This window comes from Hyla sarda, chromosome 5 (assembly GCF_029499605.1).
Source record: "Hyla sarda isolate aHylSar1 chromosome 5, aHylSar1.hap1, whole genome shotgun sequence".
NCBI lineage: Eukaryota > Metazoa > Chordata > Amphibia > Anura > Hylidae > Hyla > Hyla sarda.
Window position 1 is genome coordinate 68402428 of NC_079193.1, and position 19952 is coordinate 68422379.

Below are 19952 nucleotides of genomic sequence, written 5' to 3' on the forward strand. Positions count from 1 at the left end.
AAGGCACTTTTCTTGAACGTTGCAATAACCTAGAAAACAACAGTGGTATCTCTACATAACAATGTCAGTCTCACGACTAAGTAGTAGAAAACAAAGTTATCACACTTAGACCTTAGCCTGAATATTTCCCATCCCAGCCTCGCCTGTTGGACTGCTTCCTAGGCTGGGACATGTAACGGGGACCAAGGGACTGTGCCCCCTCTAAAGGACTGACATGGGTGTTCCAATTTACTTCAGACAACTTGGAATCTGTTATGGTAGGACTCACTGTAACTTCCATTTGCAGAGTAGCAGCTTGCGCCACTGGGGGACAATGTGTTGGTTCCTGTCGGGCCAGCCAAACCTCCTCCTCAGCAGGAGTAGGTTGAGGCACTTTAGTTGGTGCCTGGTGAGTAGGCCAAACCTCCTCAGTGACAGGAGTAGGCCTGGGCACATCTGTAGATGACTTGGACTGGTATCTGGTATCTCGGTGCACCTCAGGCAGGTATTCTTCCTCTTCTTGACAGGTACCCCTGGCTTTGGGAGACAACAAGCCAAAGGGGTCAAAAGGAGCTGCGTGGGATTCTTCGGATGGGTCACCGCTACCGCCCACTCTCCTCTCACGCTGTTGACTGGAGTATATTCCACTATCTCCCCGCTCTCCAGAGAATGCAGATGTTGGGGGAGATAATCTCTTCTGACTGCCCTTCGATTTACAGAATGATTCCACCATGGCGGCAGGGTTGCTCTCCCTCTCTGGGATGTTCTAGCATCCTGATATGCGAGCGCGCAGAAGGGGACCCCGCTCAGGGCAGGTCCTCCAGTCCCAAGTTCATTAGGCCGGGGACACTGCTACTTTAGGAGTAGTAGGCTGGGGACACTGCTACTTTAGGAGTAGCACACTTCCGTGCACAGGCACGCATTCCCCCCGCCCCCCCCCCACCCCCCGCGGCCCGGCTGCTCCGAGCAGGACGGAAGCTCGGAGCTTAAACCATTGCAGAAGGCAGCAGCCAGGCATGACCAGCAGCCAGGCGTGACCAGGAGCCGCCTGATGTGATCTACAGCCCGCCCGATGTCATCTTCAGCCCGGAAAGGTAAAAAAGGGCGGGGTGGGGGTTGTTGGGGTCAGGGATCAAAAGATTGTGAAGGAGGGGGTCTGTGGAGGGACAGTAACAGAACAGTGCGAAGAAGTGGTGGCAGAGGGGGCTGGGAAGGGGCAAATGTACAGGAGGAGGGGACAGAGGGGCAGGGGGCAGAGGAGTCTAAAGTAGGGTGCCACCTGGCTGGTATTTATATAACCAATCCACCAACTCCCAGAATGTTGCACCATATACTATACCAGAGTTTCCCAACCATAGTGCCTCCAGCTGTTGCAAAACTACAACTCCCAGCATGCCCGGACAGCTGTTGACTGTCCGGGCATGCTGGGAGTTGTAGTTTTACAACAGCTGGAGGCACCTCTGGTTGGGAAACACTGACCCATACCATATTCTACTATATAGTCCAACATGCTGGAGTTGTAGTTTTCGTTTGGGGCAGCTGCTGAGCCACAGGCTGTATCAAGGCATGCTGAGAGTTGTAGTTAGTAACTAACTGCAACTCCAGAATTTAATCAAAAAGGCAAAAGAAAGCAATCAAAAGGTCCCATCGAAACAAAAATGGAACCGTTAAAAAACACAGATCGGGGCGCAAAAAATGCCCCTCATACAGGACGTATAAGGAGAAATAAAAAAAGTTATAGGGGTCAAAATAGGAGAAAATATCCCCCGCATATGTGTATCCTGTGATGTCACGCATATATAATTAATTGTGTGTATATCTTGAGTGTTTTTATACACTGTTTTTGCACTTTATATGGAGTTTATCCTGAGAGACTACTTATACTCAAGTGCAATAAGATAAATGAGTGCTAATCCATAGGTGACCGGTGGCAGTCTGTATATTTTGTAGTGTAAGTCGATATTTAATTGGAACATAATAAAAGGTATATTTTATTGTATGGAAGGTCCCTATTCAAATTAGTGTCTATATTATTAATGTACTGGGAGACCCATCATTTTAACCTGTAAAGTGTTAATTCCTACCTGCCAATCTAGCTAACAACCTACCTACCTGGTTTCCTACTTCCCTGGCTATCTAACTACCTGCCTACCTACCTGGCTATCTAGCAACCTGAATATCTACCTACCTAACTATCCATCTACCTGGCTACCTACCTAGCTATCTATCTACCTAGCAACCTAACTACATGGCTACCTAGCTAGCTAACAACCTACCTAGCTAATTGCCTACCTGGCTACCTAGCTAGCTACCCACCTATGTTGCTAATAACCAACCTTGCTACCTACTTAGCTATCTACCTAGCAACCTAACTACCTACCTGTATGGCTATCTACTTAGCTAGCTAACAATCTACCTAGACACTTAACAAGCTATCTAGTTAACAACCAACCTAGCTATGAACATACCTAGCTACTGACATAGTTGCAACCTACCCATGTAGCTAGCTACCTACTTACCTGCCTACCTACCTATCTAGCTAGCTAACAACCTACCTACTTTCAGACGTATTTATCTAATGAGGGGGTCTATGGTGGGGGATAGGCCTACTTAATGGGGTACCTACTATTCCTTATTATGAGAGGGCATTGCACTGGAAAAATGCAGAGTCAGACATGTTTTTCCTGCAGATGCTAAAGAGACGGTTTTTACCTGGAAGAAGTTGACATGTCAGTCTGATCCGGATGCACAAGAAAAGGAAAGAGGAAAATCGCTGATCAGAAATTATGTTACCTGTGAGTCCCTAGATGTAACTATAATCCCCTATATGGTATACAGATCCTTTGTACAGCTGGTATCTACCTTTATATGATCCTGGATACAATTACTTATATGGTATACAGGTTTGCAACAAAGTCCAAGACCACAGCACCAAAAATTATAAACTGATACGTGCAAAAGAGCTGTAGTTTATTGGTTCCCGAAAAGTTTTTTTTGAGGAACCAATAAATAATAGCTCTTTTTTTCCAATTTTGGTGCTGTGGTCTTGGACTTTCTTGCATGTTTGGTATCCGGATTGGCTATCTGGATGACTACGGGGACAATGGATTTATCTAGTGCTGTCTTATCTGTTTATGTATGTGTCCATGCAAGCAAGAGTGTATTTGTGTGTTTGTATATGTGTGTGTGTATGTGTATGTATATGTATGTGTGTATATATATGTATATGTGTATATATATATATATATATATATATGTATGCGTGCAGCGTGAGTTTGTGCTTTAGGGTGCACACCCTAATGCAATAGGCTGCGCACGCCTATGTGGGGGAGACTTTGGAGGGGTCGTATAGGTCACCCACAAATCATCTGGTCACCAACACCTTTCCTAATTACAAGACATGGTAACAAGATTTAACCCCTTAAGGACCCAGCCAATTTTCACTGTAGGACCCTTCCATTTTTTGCACATCTGACCACTTAAAGTGAGTTTAAGCATTAATAACTCTGGGATGCTTTTACCTTTCATTCTAATTCCGTGATTGTTTTTTCGTGACATACTCTACTTTATGTTAGTGGTAAAATTTTGTCGATACTAGCATAATTTCTTGGTGAAAAATTCTAAAATTTGATGAAAAAATTGAAAATGTTGCATTTTTTTTTACTTTGAAGCTCTCTGCTAATAAGGAAAATGAATATTCCAAATAAATTATATATTGATTCACATATACAATATGCCTACTTTATGTTTGCATCATAAAGTTGACATGTTTTTACTTTTGGAAGACATCAGAGGGCTTCAAAGTATAGCAGCAATTTTCTAATTTTTCACAAAATTGTCAAAATTGAAATTTTTCAGGGACCAGTTCAGTTTTGAAGTGGATTTGAAGGGCTTTCATATTAGAAATACCCCATAAATGACCCCATTATAAAAACTGCTCCCCTCAAAGTATTCGGCGGGTGCAGTAGAGGGCTCAGAAGGGAAGGAGCGACAGTGGAATTTTCGAGAGTGAGTTTTTCTGAAATTGTTTTTGGGGGGCATGTCACATTTAGGAAGCTCCTATGGTGCCAGGACAGAAAAAAAAACATGGCATACTATTTTGGCAACTAAACCCCTCAAGGCACGTAACAAGGGGTCCAGTGAGCCTTAACACCCCACAGGTGTTTGACGACTTTTTGTTAAAGTTGGATGTGTAAATGATTTTTATTTTATTTTTTTTACACTAAAATGCTAGTTTTCCCTCAAATTTAAAATTTTTACAAGGGATAATAGGACAAAATGCCCCCCAAAATTTGTAACCCCAATTCTTCTGAGTATGGAAACACCCCATGTGTGAACGGCAAGTGCTCTGCTGGCGAACAACAATGCTCAGAAGAAAAGGGGCGCCATTGAGCTTTTTGAAAGAATTTGTGTGGAATGAAAGTCGGGGGCCATGTGCATTTACAAAGCCCCCCGTGGTGCCAGAACAGTGGAACCCCACATGTGACCCCATTTTGGAAACTACACCCCTCACAGAATTTAATAAGGGGTGCAGTGAGTATTTACACCCCACTGGTGTTTGACAGACCTTTGTAACAGTGGGCTGTGCAAATGAAAAATTTAATTTTTCATTTTCACGGATCACTGTTCCAAAAATCTGTCAAACACCTGTGGGGCGTAAATACTCACTGTACCCCTTATTACATTACGTGAGGGGTGTAGTTTAAAAAATGGGGTCACATGTGGGGGGCGTCCATTGTTCTGGCACTATGGGGGCTATGTAAACACACGTGGCCTTCAATTCCGGACAAATTTTCTCTTCAAAATTTCAATGGCGCTCCTTCTCTTCTGAGCATTGTAGTTAGCCTGCAGAGCACTTTACATCCACATATGGGGTATGTTCTTACTCAGAAGAAATGGGGTTACACATTTTAGGGGGCTTTTTTCCTATTTTCCCTTGTGAAAATGAAAAATTTAGGGTAACACCTTTAGTGAAAAAAAATATTCTTTTTTCATTTTCCCATCCAACTTTAATAAAAAATTTGTCAAGCACCTGTGGGGTGTTAAGGCTCACTATACCCCTTGTTATTCTCCGTGAGGGCTGTAGTTTCAAAAATGGGATCACATGTGGGTATTTATTTTTTTGCGTTTATGTCAGAACCGCTGTAAAATCAGCCACCCCTGTGCAAATCACCAATTTAAGCCTCAAATGTACATAGTGCACTCACTCCTGAGCCTTGTTGTGCGCCCGCAGAGCATTTTACGTACTCATATGGGGTATTTCCGTATTCAGGAGAAATTGTGTTACAAATTTTGGGGGTCTTTTTTTGCTTTTACCTCTTGTGAAAACAAAAAGTATGGGGCAACACCAGCATGTTAGTGTAAAAAAAAAACTTAATTTTTTTACACAAACAGGCTGGTGTAGCCCTAACTTTTCCTTTTCATAAGGGGTAAAAGGAGAAAAATCCCCCCAAAATTTGTAGTGCAATTTCTCCCGAGTACGGAGATAACCCATATGTGGCCCTAAACTGTTTCCTTGAAATACGACAGGGCTCTGAAGTGAAAGAGCGCCATGCGCATTTGAGGAGTACATAGGGATTGCATAGGGGTATTCTATGCCAGTGATTCCCAAACAGGGTGCCTCCAGCTGTTGCTAAACTCCCTTTGCCTTGTCAGTCAGTGGCTGTCTGAAAATGCTGGGAGTTATTTTGTAACAGCTGGAAGATCAGTTTTGGAAACACTGCATGTTTTTCATTTTTATTGGGGGGGGGGGGCAGTGTGAGGGGGTGTATCTGTTGTGTTTTACCCTTTATTATTTGTTAGTATAGTGTAGTGTTTTTAGGGTACATTCGCACTGGCGTGTTACGGTGAGTTTCCCGCTAGGAGTTTGTGCTGCAGCGAAAAATTTGCCACAGCTCAAACTTTAAGTAGGAAACTTACCGTAAACGTGCCCGTGTGAAAGTACCCTGTACCTTCACATAGCATGGCAAGCCTCCAGCTGTTTCAAAATTACAACTCCCAGCATGTACTGACAGACCGTGCATGCTGGGAGTTGTACTTTTGCAACAGCAGGAGGCACACTGGTTGGAAAACCTTCAGTTAGGTTCTGTTACCTAACTCAGTATTTTCAAACCAGTGTGTCTCCAGCTGTTGCAAAACTACAACTCCCAGCATGTACTGATCGCCAAAGGGCATGCTGGGAGATGTAGTTGCGTACCTCCAGCTGTTGCATAACTACAACTCCCAGCATGCCGAGACAGTTGTTTGCTGTTTGGGCATGCTGGGATTTGCAGTTTTGCAAGATCTAGAGGGCTACAGTTTGGAGATCACTGCGCAGTGGTCTCTAAATGGTAGACCTCCAGAAGTTGCAAAACAACAACTCCCAGCATGCCCAAACAGCTGTCTGGGCATGCTGGTAGTTGTAATTTTGCAACATCTGGAGGGTAATACTTTAGAGACCACTGTATAGTGGTCTCAGACTGTAGCCTCACCGGCTTCCGTAGGATCCAGGTAGCCAGCCGCACGACATCGCCGGCCGCCGATCACCGTCGCCCGCAGCCTCCGCAGATCGGTAAGTGACCTTCGGCGCCGGTCCTTGTCGGTTTCCCCATCCTGCCCCGCCTATTGTGGGTGGGCAGAATGGGGAAACCGAAAGTAACCCCCCCCCCCCCCGCTCCCGATTTCTTATTGTTCGTCGCGTCTATACGACCAATAGCAGGGATAGGAGGGGTGGCAACCCTGCCACCTCACTCCTATCCCTTCAGGGGGATCGTCGGAGTCTTGGACAACCGAGATCCCCCCTTATATTCCGGGTCACCGAGTCACCCTAGACCCGTAATGACCCGGAATCACGCAAATCGCAAGTGTGAATTCACTTGCGATTTGCCGCGATTGCCGACATGGGGGGTCTGATGACCCCCCTGGGCATTTGCGCCGCTGGGTGCCTGCTGATCGATATCAGCAATCACCCCAGTCCGTTCCCCGCCCTGTGTGCGGCGGGGACCGAAATTCCTGCGGGGGTACAGGTACGTCCTGGGTCCTTAAGTACCAGGGTGTCAGGACGTACCCGTATGCCCTGGGTCCTGAACAGGTTAAAGGTATATACATTATAAACACACCGTTATGACTGAGGTGTAGTGGATCTGCTAACCTGTGAGGATGATGAAGTGGGCCATACCAGGGAGTGGAGTCTAAGGTGCAGCTGGTTTTCACCAGAACCCGCCGCAAAGCGGGATGGACTTGCTGCAGCAGGCAGCACCCAGGTCGCTACCCCTGATATGACTCGTCCACACAAGCAGCCGAGGTGTAATGTTGCACTGGAAGGATAAGGCAACACATAGTCAGGACTGGTGGCACAGTTGCAAGGTCAGGTCATGTAGCAAGAGGTCAGAGGACAGGCGGCACAGGAGCAAAGTCAGGATACGTAGCAATAGGGTTAGATACACGGCAAGGCAAGACACAAACTGAATGCTTTCTCTAAGACTGATAAGGCACAAAGATCCGGCAAGGGTCAAAAAGAAGTGCTAGTACTTATAGGGTCATGGAGCAGCAAGAACCACTTAAATGTGTACTGTCCCTTTAAATTTCATAGAGCTGGCACGTGCCCTAGGAGGTGGAGACGCACGCGCTGACAAGCACGAAGCACACGGGGACGACGAGAGAGGTAAGAAGCAGAGGGCTGAATGCGATCGGATCGCAGGATGCAAATCACAGTACGGACCGTGTTGGACAGCAGAGGAGGAGTGCGTCCGTGGCCAACTCCTAACATTATCCCCTCCCCCCTTAGGTCTCCATCTCTTTTTAGGCCGGAGAAAGCTGAACACCAGATCCCGGTCTAAGATGTTCTCCTCAGGTTCCCGGGACCTCTTCTCAGGACTAAAACCCTTCCAATCAACCAGTACCGTTTCCCCCTGATGGTCTTGGTGGCGAGGTAGGTGAGTTATTCTTCTGAGAGAACCGGTTAAGGACCAACGGCTTGAGGAGATAGACGTGGAAGGAGTTTGGGATGCGCAGAGAAGGAGGGAGATGTAACTTGTACGCAGCCGAATTGATGCGGCGTAGATCTTTAAAAGGACACAAGAACTGGGGGCCCAATTTGTAACTAGGTTACTTCAGACGAACATACTTTGCAGAGAGTCCTGGAGGGCGGACGACATGAAGGTAGCCACTGAGGCCTGTTGAAAACATGAACAGTTCCTGGGGCATTTTGCGAATGTCCTTTTTAGGGCTGATGAACAAATAACTGGGGAAGAGTCCATGTGGCATTGCTCTTAAGGTCCATACATGCTCAATTTGAGTAAGGGTAAAAATAACGGGGATCAAACGTGTGAGATTTGTAGAACCCGTAACTGCTTGCTGGAGAAATAAGGTGCGTTCTGATCGGGCTGTATACAAATAGATATACATTATCTGAAAAAATATGACACTATTACCTATACATATAGTAGCTCTGTCACTGTATGTGTTTACCTAGGCTTTCAGGAGAACTTTCTGGCCAGTAGAGCACCCTTTACATGATGTACAGGAAAATAGTGAGACATTAGATATGACATTTGATGACTGACGTGAATATAAACTGGTTAGCTACAGTCCTAACTAGACATGAAATTTGACTAGTTTAGATACACACAATGCTATTTACAACACTGAGTAGCTGTACATGAAATGACATTAGAATTATGTATTCTATACTGACTATGGGTTTACTATGGACAAATTCCTTTTGTACAAGGGCACTATTATTCTCTGTACCTGGCTGGTAACTGTCCCTGTGTAGACCTTTGGGATCTGCGCAGCACGACCTCTGGAGAATCAGGAACCCTCGGAGCTTCTGGAGCTTCAGCCGGCTCTTCTTCAGTGAACTCAGGAGCTGGAATTGGTTCAGAACTTTCTGGACTCAGGATCGCTGGCATTTGTACCGGAGACATTGGAGACATTGTTGGAGCTCTGGAGACAGGTGTCTAAGCCGGAGCCAATGGTGATAGGACAGGGACTGGCGTGTTGACTAACGTTGGTTGGCTTAATCCCGAGGTTGGAGCCACATAGAAGAATGCTGGTTGATTTGGAGAAAACATGGAGAAATCCATGGATGGGTGGATCCCCTCTCCAGGAACATACTCCCTTGCAGGTCAGACATCCAGGGGAGGCAGCGATGGAAATACTGGTAAACCTTCTTTAAGACAGACTTTGATACGATTTCGGTGAACGACTTGTGGCTCATACCCTGGTTTCTGGACTTTGTACACATGAGACTCAGGATATAGTATGTTAGTCACCATATAGGGTTCTGTCTCCCAGATGGAATCTAATTTGTTGGTTCTCAGGAACTTCCGTAGACAAACTTTATCACCCACCTGGAGTGGTTTGGCAGAGGCATGGCTGTTGTAGTCTTCTTGTTGTCTTTGTTGGGCCTTGCCCATTTTCTTACTGACAATTTCTTTGGCCTCTTGAATCCTCCTCTGATGGTCAGAAATACAGATGAGGGAATTGAATCAAAGGAAGGTCGAATTCGTTCCGAATTTCATGAAAAACTGGATTCAGACCCAATCCGGACTTCGACTCGATTCAAAATAACGCATTTTTTCATTAGCGACACCCCTGCGATCATCCTGTATAATGTATAGATGCGAGTAACTTTCTCCTGCGCTCGCATCTCTGCAATAGATAGGACGATCGCATCGGGTGTCAGGAGTGAAACTTGCTGTGATCTGTCCTTAACTGCAGGTACTACTACTCCCAACATGGAGCACACGCTGCTCCATGCTGGGAGCTGTAGTACCTGCATTAATAGACAGATTGCAGCGGGTGTCACTTCTGATTGGCCATATGGTTCCAGCCACTCACAGCTCTCTGCGGGAAATATGAATAATAGATATATATATGGAATATACTCATACTACAGTGGGACCGGCCGCCCGCATCTATACATTATACAGAATGATCGCATAAGGTGTCAGAAGTGACACCCGCTGCGATCTCTTGATTAATGCAAGTTCTACAGCTCCCAGCATGGAGCAGAAATGTATCTTTTTGACAACAAGTTTTTTTATTTTTAAACAGGGATAAATTTATGTGTGCGGGCAGGGCACAAAAAATGTAACAACACTAAATGAGGTGTGTGTGTGTTTTTTAATTTTTTTCTTTATTTTTTCAATTTTTTAGGTAGTACTACTACTCCCAGCATGGAACACATGCTGCTCCATGCTGGTAGCTGTAGTACCTGTATTAATAGACAGATCGCAGCGGGTTTCACTTCTGACACCCGCTGCGATCATCCTGTATAATGTATAGATGCGGGCGGCCGGATGCTCTTCTCTGGTCCCACTGTAGTATGAGTATATGTCGTATATATATATATATATATATATATATATATATTATTCATATTTCCTGCAGAGAGCTGTGAGTGGCTTGAACAATCTGGTCAATCACAGCTCTCTGCGGGAAATATGAATAAGTGATGTGAATTCTATTCACATCACTGGCCAGCCGGAGTATAGTGCAGTGATGTGAGCACAGGAGAAAGCTGTTCCATCTCTGCAATAGAAAGGACAATCGCATCGGGTGTCAGAAGTGACACCTGGGGTGATCTGTCTATTAGTACAGGTACTACAGCTCCCATCATGTAACTGTCTGTTCCATGCTTGGAGTAGTAGTACTACCTAAAAAAAGTAAACAATAGAGAATAAAGTGAAACGCAAAATAAAATCAAATAAAAATTTAATTAATTATAAAAATATATATTATTTTTACATTTAAATGGCCCCTTTCTACATATTTATTACTGTCGGCTAAATTTTTAGGTCCCTGCCCGTCCACATAAATTGATCCCTGTTTAAAAATTAACATTAACATTTTTTTTTCAATTTTCGGGAGGTGGCAGGGAGCAGGAAATTCAGTGCTCAATATTAAAAATGAATGACAAGTGCATTTCATAATTTTTTTTTCTACTTTTTGTTCTAAATTATAATTTTTTTAATTTTCACTTTACTTTTTTAGCCCCATTTATTTAACTTTATCGGGCATTTAGATGTGCTGCCATGAATAATTGCAGGGGTGAGAGATGAGCCGAGGACAGGGACATCAGTAATATGTATAATACAGTAGGCAAAAACAGGCTGAGTTTCCCTAATTTACCAAAAATCCATAAATTTACAGAGGTCTTCTATCAGAAATCAAAGCTACTTCAAATTGTAATTTGCAAAATCAGATGGCCGGGTCAATAATGTATGGATGTATTTAATGTAATTGTGAAGGACAATGTCATTGTAATTATTAATTATAAGTGTGAATGATGTCTTGCTAACTGTAGAAAATCTCCCCCATAGGGATGAATCCAGATATTACGCAACAGTAATGGATCCCCAAGCTAAGTGGGGATGCTTAAAGAGGTGCTCCACTGCTCAGCATTTGGAACAAAATGCTCCGAACACTTAGAGCCAGTGCCAGGAGATCGTGATGTCATGTCCCCTCCCATAGATTTACATTGAAGGGACGGGGCATGACATCATGAGGGGGCAGGGCTATGATGTCACAAACTCCCGGCGCCGGCTCTAAGCATTCGGAACATTTTGTTCCAACCGCTGAGCAGTGGAGTACCCCTTTAAGGTGTGAGCTTGTGCTGAGTCTTACATATTCTACAAGTGAAGCTTTCATAGACTATGGTATCCTAAGATGGATTCACTGCTATAAATGAAGGACAGCAATATGATGGTGACCTAATCTGAATATTTTTAAAGTTTTTTGCAATTTTTTCTTGATTTTTACACATTATTGCTATTTTTATACTAGCATAATAAAATCTAAGTTTTAAGGTTCTCTGTACAGTCACTATTTTTCTAGAACCTGTTCTAATAGACAGATCGCCCGGGTGTCACTCCTGACATCCGATGAGATTGTCCTTTCTATTGCAGAGATGGAGCGACTTTCTCCTGTGCTCACATCTCTGCACTATACTCCGGCTGGCCAGTGATGTGAATAGAATTCACATCACTTATTCATATTTTCCGCAGAGAGCTGTAATTGGCCAGATGGTTCCAGCCACTCACAGCTCTCTGCAGGAAATATGAATAATAGGTATATATGTGGCATATACTCATACTACAGTGGGACCAGAGAAGAGCAGCCTGCCGCCCGCATCTATAGATTATACAGGATGATCGCATCAGGCGTCAGAAGTGACACCCGCTGCGATCTCTCGATTAATGCAAGTACGACAGCTCCCAGCATGGAGCAGAAATGTATCTTTTTGATGACAACATTTTTAATTTTTAAACGGGGATAAATTTATGTGTGCGGGCAGGACACTAAAAATGTAGCGACACTAAATGAGGTGTGTGTGTGTTTTTAAATTTTTTAGGTAGTACTACTACTCCCAGCATGGAACACACTGTACCATGATGGGAGTAGTAGTACCTGTACTAATTGACAGATCTCCCGTATCCCTTGTGATCCTCCTGTATAATGTATAGATGCGGCCGGCTGCTCTTCTATGGTCCCCTGCACTGCCGTATATATACATCTATTCATATTTCCCACAGGGAGTTGTTATTGGCCAGATATTAATAGGTGTATATATATTTCAGTCCAGGGGACCATAGAAGAGCGGCCGCCCGCATCTATACATTATGCTGGAAGATCACAGTGGGTGTCAGGAGTGACATCCGCTGTGATCTTTCCTTAACTGCAGGTACTACTACTCCCAACATGTAGCACACTCTGTGGTACCTGCATTAATAGACAGATCGCAACAGGTGTCATAAGTTACATTTGCTTCCATCTGTCTATTAATGCAGGTACCACAGCTCGTAGCATGGAACAGAGTGTGCTCCATGTTGGGAGTAGTAGTACCTGCAGTTAAGGACAGATCACAGCGGGTGTCAATCCTGACACCCGATGCGATCGCCTATCCATTGCAGAGATGTGCGGCTTTCTCCTGTGCTTCGCATCTCTGCTCTGTACTCCGGCCAGTGATATGAATAGAACATCACTCATTCATATTTACCGCTGAGATCGGGGATTGGCTGCAACCATCCGGCCAATATGAATGAGTGATGTGAATTTCTATTCACATCACTGGCCGGCTTGGAGTAGTGCAGAGATGGGAGCGCTGTATAGAGTCGCTCCACATCTCTACAATAGTTTTCCCCGAAAATAAACCCTACCCTGAAAGTAAGCCCTAGCAGGATTATGCGGTAGGGCTGCAATATAAGCCCTACCCCGAAAATAAGACCTAGTCCAGGGGTAATCTGCTGGCGGACTGCGGTCCAGATCCGGACCACGGCCGCCAGTAATGCCCGCAGCCATCACAGTAATGCCCGCAGACTCCACACACCTCCCCCCCCCCCCCCCCGGCCGCCACAGTAATGCCCAAAGACCCGACACCGCGCTCAGTCACCACAGTGCGGTAATGCCCGCAGATTACACATCCCCCGGCCACCCCAGTAATGCCCGCAGACCCCACAGCCCCCCTCGGCCACCCCCCCCCCGCCTCCTTTGGCTGGACCCCCGGCCCCGTAATTCAGCTGGGTCAGGGACGCTGACGTTCTAAAACGTTGGCAAGTATGCACGGCCGACGTCATGGACGTGTCCCTGCTCCCGGCTGCTAAGCAACAGGAGAAGATCTCGCCGCAGGGTACCTTACGGTAAGAAAGTGAAATGAGTACCGGTACCCAAGTTTTTTATGGCAGAGGGGTGGGGGGCACTGTAGGGCAGTGTTTCCCAACCAGTGTGCCTCCAGCTGTTGCAAAACTACAACTCCCAGCATGCCCGGACAGCCAAAAGCTGTCCGGGCATGCTGGGAGTTGTAGTTTTGCAACAGCTGGAGGACATTGGTAGGGAAACACTGCTGTAGGGTACGGTAGGAGTGTGGAGGATGACAGGGGAAGGGGAGGATGGGGGGCTGAAGGAGTATGGGGGGCTGCAGGAGTGTGGAGGATGCCCCTATCCTCCACATTCCTGCAGCCCCCCATCCTTCACACTCCTGCCACCCCCCATCCTCCACACTCCTGCAGCCTCCCATCCTCCACACTCCTGCAGCCTCCCATCCTCCACACCCCTGCAGCCCCCCATCCTCCACACTCTTGCAGGCCCCCATCCTACACACTTCTGCAGCCCCCCATCCTTCACACTCCTGCCACCCCCCATCCTCCACACTCCTGCAGCCTCCCATCCTCCACACTCCTGCAGCCTCCCATCCTCCACACTCCTGCAGCTCCCCATCCTCCACACTCCTGCAGCCCCCCATCCTCCACACTCCTGCAGCCTCCCATCCTCCACACTCCTGCAGCCCCCCATACCGTAAAGAAATAAGCCCTACCCTGAAAATAAGCCCTAGTGTGTTTTTTGTGACTAAAATTAATATAAGACCTGGTCTTATTTTCGGAGAAACACGGTAGGACGATCGCATCGGGTGTCAGGACAGGAGTGACCCCCGGGGCGATAAGTCTACTAGTACAGGTTCTTCTACTTCCATCATGGAACAGTGTGTTCCATACTGGGAATAGTAGCACTACCTAAAAAATGTAGAAAAAAAAGTGAAACATACACACACTTTATTAAAAATGTATTACAATTTCATTATAAAAAAAATAATTTGGTTAAATAAATGTTTTCCCATCCCTACTGCATCCTTTTTTTTTTTTTTTTTTTGTTACCCAACAAATTTTGGAAAAAATACCAGAAAAAACATCAGACACAGGAAACTGCACTGAAGTTTTTTCTGTCATTTTTTTTCACACAAAAAAACGCAGGAAAAAAAGAACAAGTGTAAACTCAGCCTTATGAAGAGGCTATTCTGACTGTTTGAGGGTTGGGTTCCTCTTTATCTGAAAGCGATGCTTATTACCTAGACCAGGCCATTGCTTCTGCTGGATCCCGATCTCTGGTTGTGAGCAAATAGATTTGGTTTTATGACTAATATTTGTGCCATTATTAAAGGATCTCTCAGCTGGGAGCTGTGTGTGACGTGACTAAATCACTTTAATGTTCGGGGCTTCTGGTAAATACATACAGGACTGCGAGGCCGTGCGCATTTCAGCATCTGGTATTAATCTGGTCATGCGATGTATGTGGATCTTCAGTATTCAGAGAATAGTTTCAGCGCACTTCATTAGAAAGCCTTATTCTGCCTATTTGCTTACTTAGAAAAACTTTAGTAGGTGAACTGCTATGATGAAATTCGGGTTCTGGAAGAATTTAGCTGACTCATAAGGCAGCGGTCTTAAAGGGCTTGTGCCATTTGAACCAACCTGGAAGAAGGGCAAAACAGAGGGAGAAGGGGGGTGGGGTCAACAAACTGTGCAAGCACCCCTTTGCGAATGACACATGCCCTCCTTAAAAAAAAAAAAAGTTAAATGATACAGTGAGTTGCTGTGTTTTTGTTAACCATTTTTACCTTTTTTTTGTAGGAAAAGTTACAGACTTATATACGTTGTGCATGGGCACACAAAGGATACCCCCCATAACCAACCTAAAGGGGTACTCCGAAAGAAAGAAAAATTCAAGTCAGGGACTATCCAAAGCAGAAGCAAATTCCCATAGCAGACTGCTCCTGCTCAGGACAGTTCCTGACATGGACAGAGATGGCAGTGGAGAGCACTCTCGTCACACTGGAAAGAGCTATACAACTTCATTTGGAGCATGCAGCAGCTGATAAGTACTAGAAGGATTAAGATTTTTTTTTTTTTAAGTAATTTACAAATCTGTGTAACTCTTTGGCACCAGTTGATTTCAAAATTTTATTTTTCCTCTGGAGTACCCCTTTAACTAATACAAAATTGCATTGGAGACAAATCTAAAACAAAAAGGCTGTGGTGTATATTTTGATTACCCAATAAATAAGCAATACATAGAATAAATAACCCTATACAAGGAGATACCGGGCACTATCTGGATGTGGAGCTTAGTATATACAAGCTGGTGGAATGGATAATACGGTTTTCTGGCTAATGATGCAGTTCCTGATAGCGGTGCTGACTATGTCTGGACTGGTAGCAACTGGTGAACATTCAATATAAGAAAGAAGAAATACGGAGCACTCACTCAGGTATGCTGCTGAAGATTCATTTATTCGTTAATAGGAACCTGTGCAGGAGACCAGGTAGCGGGGAGCCAAAAGAAAGGACGTGGGGGGGTGTGGGGTGTGGAGCGACGGGCCGCGTTCGCGCCGCAGCGCTTCGTCAGGCTCAGGTTTCTTTTGCCTCCCCGCTACCTGGTCTCCTGCACAGGTTCCTATTAACGAATAAATTAATCTTCAGCAGCATACCTGAGTGAGTGCTCCATATTTTTTCTTTCTTATATAGAATAAATAACCCAATGCACATATAAGAAATCCAAAACATTACATGACCAATAGCTAGATAATAATTTGTCACCCTCAGAAAAGCTGGGTAACAACCAAACGACAAACCCTGCAATAGACTGTAGTCCATATATCATAGAAGGAGGGTGAGGCCGCTATCTTCTCTACTTGACCACAGAGATTACTCCTGATCCGACAATCTGGCTTACCTTGCGGTGTCACAAATAATAAAGTTAGTCCTGCACTTTGTACAGATAAAACTTCCAATTTTATTAGTAGAACTCATGATAAAAACAGTCATCCAGCAGAGAAGTGAAAAAAGGATAATGGGAAAACATCTGCCAAAGACAAGATCAACACGTTTCAAGCTGCATTAGCCTCTAATCATGATTTATATACAGGGAGTATACAGCATTTATATGTCTCCCCACCTGTAGCCTAATAACATTGGACTTATCCACTAAACCGGTGAGATAAAAACCATGGTGCAGAAATGGTACAAAGTGCTAAAAGAATTGCACATAATATACAATGTACAGATCCATCAGAAGAATCAGATAGACATAATCCAAAAGATCTCTCAGTATCTTAAAGTATTAAGGGTATTCCAGCCCCAATGCAAAGCATAGGGGATATGATGTCTGATCGTGGAGGGCCCCACTGCTGGGACCCCCCGCAATCTAAGCGCAGCACACCCATTCTATGCGAGGCTGCTGCTCAAGTCACAGAAACCTCGTTGTTTCCGGGACTGGAGACATGATGTCATGAAGGGGCGTCGTGTGACGTGACGTCATGTCTCCAGTCCCGGAAATACAGAGGTTTCAGTGCTGCACTAGAATGTGGGTACTGCAGGGAGATCACGGGGGTCCACCGGCAGGCCCCTGCGTTCAGATATCCTTTGGATAGGGGATAAGATGTCTTTGGCCAGAATACCTCTTTAAATCCATTCAAGCCAATTGGCAGAAATGTGTCTAACAAGAATATCCAATTGGAATCCAGATCGAGGAGGACTCCTTCCCAAACCCCTCCCCTCAATGGTCTTTTGACTTTTTCTAATCAAAAAAAAACTCTGAAAGTCCACAAATCCCCACAGTGTTTGTTGTGGAAATTATATAAAATTGCAGAAACATTACCCGCCGCTTGATTTTTTGCATTTCCAATATATTCCTGGATGCATTTTTTTTCTTTTTCTTTGTGTGCATTTTTTTTACATTCCGTGCATTTAACCCCTTAAGGACTCAGCCCATTTTGGCCTTAAGGACTCAGACAATTTAATTTTTACGTTTTCATTTTTTCCTCCTCGCCTTCTAAAAATCATAACTCTTTTATATTTTCATCCACAGACTAGTATGAGGGCTTGTTTTTTGCACGACCAGTTGTCCTTTGTAATGACATCACTCATTATATCATAAAATGTATGGCGCAACCAAAAAACACTATTTTTGTGGGGAAATTAAAACAAAAAATGCAATTTTGCTAATTTTGGAAGGTTTCGTTTTCCCGCCGTACAATTTATGGTAAAAATGACGTGTGTTCTTTATTCTGAGGGTCAATACAATTAAAATGATACCCATTATTACATACTTTTATATTATTGTTGGGCTTAAAAAAAATCACAAACTTTTTAACCAAATTAGTACGTTTATAATCCCTTTATTTTGATGACCTATAACTTTTTTATTTTTCCGTATAAGCGGCGGTATGGGGGCTCATTTTTTGCGCCATGATCTGTACTTTTTTTTGATACCACATTTGCATATAAAAAACTTTTAATAAATTTTTTATAATTTTTTTTTTAATAAAATGTATCAAAAAAGTAGGAATTTTGGACTTTTATTTTTTTTTCGTTCACACCGTTAACCGTACGGGATCATTAACATTTTATTTTAATAGTTCGGACATTTACGCACGCGGCGATACCAAATATGTCTCTGAAAAAAAAATGTTACGCTTTTTGGGGGTAAAATAAGAAAAAACGGACGTTTTACTTTTTTATTGGGGGAGGGGATTTTTCACTTTTTTTTTACTTTTACATTTTTTTACATTTTTTTTTACACTTGAATAGTCCCCACAGGGGACTATTCATAGCAATACCATGATTGCTAATACTGATCTGTTCTATGTATAGGACATAGAACAGATCAGTGTTATCAGTCATCTTCTGCTCTGGTCTGCTCGATCACAGACCAGAGCAGGAGACGCCGGGAGCCGCACAGAGGAAGGAGAGGGGACCTCCGTGCGGCGTTATGAATGATCGGATCCCCGCAACAGCGCTGCGGCCATCCGATCATTCATTCAAATTGCGCACTGCCGCAGATGCCGGGATCTGTATTGATCCCGGCACCTGAGGGGTTAATGGCGGACGCCCGCGAGATCGCGGGCGTCGGCCATTGCCGGCGGGTCCCTGGCTGCGATCAGCAGCCGGGATCAGCCGCGCATGACACGGGCATCGCTCCGATGCCCGCGGTTATGCTTAGGACGTAAATGTACGTCCTGATGCGTTAAGTACCACCGCACCAAGACGTACATTTACGTCCTGCGTCCTTAAGGGGTTAATAATGAAAACTGTATATCTACTATCACAATTTATACATTTAGCAGTTTTAGTTTTTAAGACGTCCGGACAACAAACACAGTGACTGTGGCCGCATCCGTTTTGGGACAACCACTGGCTAGCCTGTTCTTTACCTTTGATGTATTTTTTTTTTTTTTTCAATAAACTAGGGGACAACATGATGCTCAGAGTAGCAGTACGTCTAGTAAAAAACTTGTAATCTTGAGCTAAAAATGGTTGCTAAATCACAATTTTAGAACAAAGGAAGATATTTCTGTACAATCTTCCTAATGGTCGGAAATTCTGAAGAATAAGAGGTAGTAAAGAAAGGTTTATTTACTTTATTTGTATTTTTTTGTTGTTTTAATACATTTTCTCTACCTATGTGACTAACAATATTGCAAGCTCTATCTAAAGTCCATCTAGGATATTTCGGTCTTTATAGTCAAAAAATGTCTAAATTCTCTTTCTTAAAGGGGTCCAAAGGATAGGGGATAAGATGGCTGATTGCGGGGGGCCGCTGGGCCAGGGGCCACAGGCAGTCAGCAACAAGACTCCTGTAAGATACCTGTAAGAAACTTCTAGAAAGAATAGGCCAAGTGCCCCCACCTTACGGGGGGAAAAAGGGGGGTTGTTAAATCATGTCAACACAAACGCATTACTTTTAATGTATAAATCTATAAAAGCAGGAGGGGGTCTGTGTGAGCCCATGAGCCCCTTTGCATTTACTTCAGGGGCCAAATTCATTCACTTTCATTGCTTTGTATACATGTCATTGGCACTGCTACAGCTGGAAAGGATAGCAATAGATAGAGAGCTGGCACTGTAGTGTACTGTAGCGATCCTGTGAATGCTGAAGCTAGACTGCGGTAGTAGGTGTGGACGGGTGATGCGGCAGTGGTGTCACCATACATTTACCATACATTTAAGGGTAAAATGAGTGATCATTACAAAGTACAACTGGTCACGCAAAAAACAAGCCCTCATATGGGTCTGGGAATGGAAATATAAAAGAGTTATGAATTTTAGAATGTGAGGAGGAAAAACAAAAACGCAAAAAATGAGATTGGCTGCGTCCTTAAGGTGAAAATGGGCTGTGTCCTTAAGGGGTTAATAACATCTGCCCTTCCTGTCAGAGAG

The 19952-nt window shown here is 44.3% G+C and overlaps 1 protein-coding gene across 1 annotated transcript in view; it reads left to right on the forward strand.

The window, feature by feature from the left end:
• Positions 1-945: 945 nt before the first annotated feature.
• The window catches only part of WDR86 (WD repeat domain 86), a 76070-nt gene continuing 57063 nt past the window's right edge, over positions 946-19952 (forward strand). Inside the window, exons 1-2 of the mRNA XM_056519628.1 lie at positions 946-1073; positions 2670-2774. The gene's annotated coding sequence lies outside the window, so the exon portion shown is untranslated. The remainder of the gene's footprint in view (positions 1074-2669; positions 2775-19952) is intronic.